Source organism: Nicotiana tomentosiformis, chromosome 5 (assembly GCF_000390325.3).
Source record: "Nicotiana tomentosiformis chromosome 5, ASM39032v3, whole genome shotgun sequence".
Classification (NCBI taxonomy): Eukaryota; Viridiplantae; Streptophyta; class Magnoliopsida; order Solanales; family Solanaceae; genus Nicotiana; species Nicotiana tomentosiformis.
Genome location: NC_090816.1, coordinates 13,072,487 through 13,078,486, shown reverse-complemented (window position 1 = coordinate 13,078,486; position 6,000 = coordinate 13,072,487).

The window sequence follows — 6,000 nt, the reverse complement described above, 5'->3', positions numbered from 1 at the left end:
CAACTGTCTAAACGTGTAGGCAATCACCCTACCGTCCTGCATCAATACCGCTCCAAGGCCAATCCTCGAGGCATCACAATAGACAGTGTAGGACCCTAAACCTGTAGGCAATACTAATACTGGGGTTGTAGTCAAAGTTGTCTTGAGCTTTTGAAAGCTCTCCTCATACTCCTCGGTTCACCTGAACGGGGCACCCTTCTGGGTCTGCCTAGTCATAGGAGCTGCAATGGATGAAAATCCCTCTACAAAGCGACGGTAATACCCCGCCAAACCAAGAAAACTCCGGATCTCCGTAGCGGAGGACGTCGTGGGCCAACTCTGCACTGCTTCAATCTTCTTCGGATCCACCTGGATCCCCTCACTCGATACTATATGACCCAAGAATGCCACTGAGTCTAACCAAAACTCACATTTTAAAAATTTTGCATACAACTTCTTTTATCTCAAGGTCTGAAGTGCAGTCCTCAGGTGCTGCTCATAATCTTCCCGAGATCGGAAATATACCAGGATGTCGTCAATAAACACAATGACGAAGGAATTAAGATAAGGCTGGAACACACTGTGCATCAAATGCATAAAGGCTTCTGGGGCATTAGTCAGCCCAAATGACATGACAAGAAACTCATAATGACCATATCTGGTCCTGAAAGCAGTCTTTAGGATGTCCGGCTCCCGAATCTTCAACTGATGATAGCCAGAACGCAATTCAATCTTGGAAAACACCCTGGCACCCTGTAACTGATCAAATAAATCATCGATGCGAAGCAAAGGATACATGTTCTTCACTGTAACTTTGTTCAACAGCCGATAATCAATACACATACACATAGAACCATCCTTCTTCTTCACAAATAAGACCGGAGCACCCCAAGGTGACACACTGGGCCGAATGAAGCCCTTATCAAGCAACTCTTGCAACTGCTCCTTCAACTCCTTTAATTCAGGAGGAGCTATACGATATGGAGGAATAGAGATGGGCTGAGTGCCCGACAACAAATCAATGCCAAAATCAATATCTTTGTCGGGCGGCATGCCCGGAAGATCAGCTGGAAAAACATCTGGAAAGTCCCTCACTAGTGGAACTGACTCGACTGTAGAGGTATCAATACTGACATCTCTCACATAGGCCAAATACGCATCACACCCCTTCTCAACCATTCGTTGAGCCTTAAGAAATGAATGACCCTGCGAGGAGTATACTCTAAGGTATCTCTCCACTCTAATCTCGGTAAGCCTAGCATAGCTAGCATCACGGTCTTAGTGTGATAATCAAGAATAGCATAATGAGGCGACAACCAGTCCATGCCCAAGATAGCATCAAAATCTACCATACTAAGTAATAACAAATCGGCTCTGGTCTCAAAACAACCAAGAGCAATCAAACACGACCGATATACACGGTCCACAATGAGAGAATCTCCCATGGGAGTAGATACATAAACAGGGGAACTCAAAGAACCCCGAGATATCCCCAAATGTGGAGCGAAATAAGAAGACACATATGAATACGTAGAGCCTGGGTCAAATAATACTGATGCATCCCTATGACAAATAGGGACGATACCTGTGATAACTGAATCTAAAGCAACGGCCTCTGAACGGGATGGAAGGGCATAGTACCTGGCCTGGCCTCCCCTCTAGGGCAACCTCGACCTCCCCGACCTCCACCTCGAGCTGGCTGAGGAGGTGGGGTAGCAGCTGGTGCTGGAAGAATGGCCGGAGGACCCGGTGGAGCACGTGGAGGCTGATAAGTCCGTGGAGGTGCACCCCTCCTGGATCTGGGCAATCTCTAACCAGGTGACGAGTGTCACCACACTCAAAACAACCTCTCGGAGGATGCGGCGGCTGATACTGACTCGGACTTAGCCTGCTGGACTGGCCGGTAATAGCACCTCGAGTAGGAGGCATACTGGATACTGGCGTTGCATAATAGGGATCCTGAGGTCTAGGAGGAGCTAGTACACCGCTGGCTGCTAGAAGAGCTGAATGAACAGGGCGACTCACAAAACCCCCACCATAGCGTGCTACAGGTGCACAAGCTCCTGAATAATGACCAGTCTCTCGAGACCTCTTGGCCTCTCTGTCCTCTCTGTCCCGGGCAAACATGCCTTCCACTCTCCTGGCAATGCTACTGCCTGCTGATAAGTGATGTCCATCTCCAACTCCCTGGCCATACTGGTCTGAATACTAGGGTGGAGTTCCTCAATGAAGTGATGAACCCTCTCTCTAACTATAGCAACCAGAGACGGTGCATGGCGAGCTAACCCACTAAAACGGACTGCATACTCCGACACAGTCATAGAACCCTGACGCACCTGCTCAAACTCTGTGCGCCAAGCATCCCTGAGGCTCTGAGGAACGTACTCACGCAAGAACATCTCTGAAAACGGAGTCCAAGTGAGTGAGGCTGCCTTGTCCGGACTACTCAACTCATAGGCACGCCACCACTGATATGCTGCTCCCCTAAGCTGGAAAGCGGTGAAAGAAACCCCACTTGTCTCCACAATACCCACAGTGCGGAGAATGCGATGACACTCCTCAAGAAAACCCAGAGCATCATCTGGAGCTAGTCTGCTGAAAGTAGGTGGGTGGTACTTCTTGTACCTCTCAAGTCCGAGCTGCTCTGCCTCAGAAGCAGCTACCCTGACCTCATGCTGAACCAGAGCCACTGGGGGCATAGGAATATACTCTAGGGCCTGATCAACCTGGACCCTCTGCTCAGGAGTACGGGTTGTGGGAGTCTATGCCCCTCCCCCGACCTGAGATATAACGGGAGCTATCGGGAATAGTCCATCCTGAGCCAAAGTGCTGAACATGCTCAAGAACTAAGCTAAAGTCTCCTGGAGGGCTGCAGTAGCAATAGGGATCTCCGGTGCTGGCCCTCCAGCTGAAGTTGCTGGGGGCTCCTCTGACGCAGCTCTCGCAAGTGCTCGGGCTGCACCGCGTGGTCGTCCTCTACCCCGACCCCAGCCTCTGGCGGCTCTGGCAGGGCACTCGGGTGCCTGTTCGTCGGTCCTTCCATTGCGGGTCCTCATCATCTGTGAGAAAGAATAGAATAGAATCTTAGAATATTTGGTGTCAATAACTCGCACGACAAGGAAATCAAAGAAATATGATTGTTCTTAACAGTTACAATGGGGAATCTCTCGGGATACCGTTCCATAGTTTCAAATGGATATACAGTACAAGGGGGATCTCCCGAAATACGTCCGTAGTCCCAAAGTAAATATGCAGTGCTGGAGGATCTCCCAGAATACGTTCGTAGTCCCAAAGTAAATATGTAGTACAGGGGGATCTCCCGGAATATGTCTGTAGTCCTAAAGTAAATATGCAGTACAAGGGGATCTCCCGGAATACGTCCGTCGTCCCAAAGTAAATATGCAGTACAAGGGGATCTCCCGGAATACGTCCGTAGTCCCAAAGTAAATATGCAGTACATGGGGATCTCCCGGAATACGTCTGTAGTCCCAAAGTAAATATGCAACGCAAGATGAAATGGCAGGTATGGCATTGAGTTATACAGTTTATACTGGACACAGATAAGGCAAATAAGGACTTAACTAAACATGACGCACATAATGTCAATTAGGCAGTTAAAACACGTAAGCATGCTTCTCTAGTCTAAGTTTCATAATTAAACGTATTAGTGCAATTTAATAAGGAAAAACAATTTATGATTTAGAAAGGAAAAATGGGATTTTTACAATAATATCCCGTGTACGTACTCATCACCTCACGTACACAGCACCCATACACCAAATAATATCAAGATATCCTAAGGGGGAAGTCCCCAACACAGGGTTAGGCAAGCCACTTACCTCGAACCGCTCGAATCAACCTGATATCACATTCTTGCCACGAGTATCCGACTCCAAATGGCCCGAATCTATCCAAAACAGTACAATACCATCAATACGCGCTAATGGAATGAATCCCACAAGAAAAACTACAAATATTAGGCCAAAATCCAAAATTGGCTTAAACCCGGCCCCCAGGCCCACATCTCAAAACCCGAAAAAATTCACGAAAATAGAAAGATCATTCACTCACGAGTCTAACCATATCAAATTTACTAAAATCCGACACCAAATGGTCCTCCAATCCACAATTCAAACTTCCAAATCCCTAGCCTCCACTTCCAATTTCCACCTTAAATACACATTAACTAGGTGGGAAAATACATGGCAAGGCAAGCTTATTGACCAAAAATAAGCACAAGGAACTTACCTCAAGAAATGCCTCGAAAATGCTCTCAAAAATTGCCCTACTCCGAGTTTGCAAAGCCAAAAATGATAAAAATCACGAAGCCCTTCAGTTTTAATCACTGCCAGGTATTTCCGCACCTGCAGAACCTGGGCTCGCACCTGCAGGTGTGCTTGTGCGGAAAATGTGCGCATCTCCGCAAGTTAGTTTCCTCCTCTGCCTTCGCACCTACGACGAAAGGGCCGCACCTACGCACTCGCGCCTGCGGACATCCCTTCCGCTTCTGCGCATCTTGCGCATTTGCGAATAGCCTTGCGCATTTGCGGGCACCTATGACCCTAGGACAACTCTCAACTTCTCGCATCTGCGCTTCCATCTCCGCATGTGCGGTTCGCGCACCTGCGGTCTCTTTTCTGCAGGTGCGAAACACCAAAACCAGCAAAGGCACTAGATTTCTCCTAAGTCCAAGTTTCTTCCTGTTAAGCATCTGAAACACACCCGAAGCCCCCGGGACCTCAACCAAACATACCAACCAATCCTAAAATACCATACGAACTTAGGCGAGCCTTTAAACCACGTCGAACAACACTAAAATCAGGAATTAAGCACGGATTCAAGCCTAATAATTTAAAGTTTTCCAAATTCTAGAAACGACACCGAACCATATCAAATCTAGTCTGAATGAACTCAAATTTTACACACAGATCACAAATGACATTACGAACCTACATCCACTTTCAGAATTCCATTCCGAACTCGATATCAAAATTCCCACTATCGGTCGAAATCGTCGAAAAACTAACTTTCCCCAATTCAAGCCTAAATCTACTACAGACTCCCAAAACATATTCTGGGCACGATCCTAACCCCAAAATCACTCAACGGAGCTAACGGAGTTGACGGAATTCCATTCCATATCCGTCTTCACACAGTTCCGACTACGGTCCAAACTCTAAGGCTTAAACTCACAACTAGGGACTAAGTGTCCCAAAACTCTCTGAATTTCATAACCAATCACTCTGGCAAGTCCTAATAGTGGAAACAAACGTGGAGAAAATAGTTATTAGGGGATCGGGGCTCAAATTCTCAAAACGACCGGCCGAGTCGTTACATGTATACTTTTTCCTTCACTAGAATTATTTTTCTAATAAGGTTTTAATGAGGCACATTATCTATGGACATCCAAGGGGGAGTGTTATAAGAAATATCAAATTATGGTAGATGTATACTCTTCTTTCATGATATTCATCTCAAATGCTTAATGACATATTTAATGATATATTTTCTATGTTTAATGACATATTCAATAAAATATTTTCTTCACTTTTCATGCCTATATAAAGATCATGTAATAGATAGGAAAATACACACAATTGAAGAAGAAATAAGAATCTTCTCTCTCTATCTCTATATATCTCTTAGCTTGTTTTCCCTTGTTCCATATTATTACTTTGAGTTATATTTTATAACAAATATAACTTTAACAATATATATCTTAGTGTTGTTATTCTTTGCACTCCATGTATAGCCCTTGGCATAAAGATAACCTAAACCTTGTTGTAACGACCCGCCCGATCGTTTTGAGTGTATTAGCCCCGATCCCATATTCATTGTTTTTCCCGTATCTGTTTCTGCTTATGTGACTTAACAAGAGTTCTTATTTTTGATTTCGAGTGCTTTGGGACACTGAGTCCCTAAAACGGAAGCTTAAGTCTTAGGATTTTGATCATAGACGGAAGTGTATAAAGATGACTCTAGAATAGAGTTCCGTCAATTCCGTTAGCTCCGTTGGGTGAT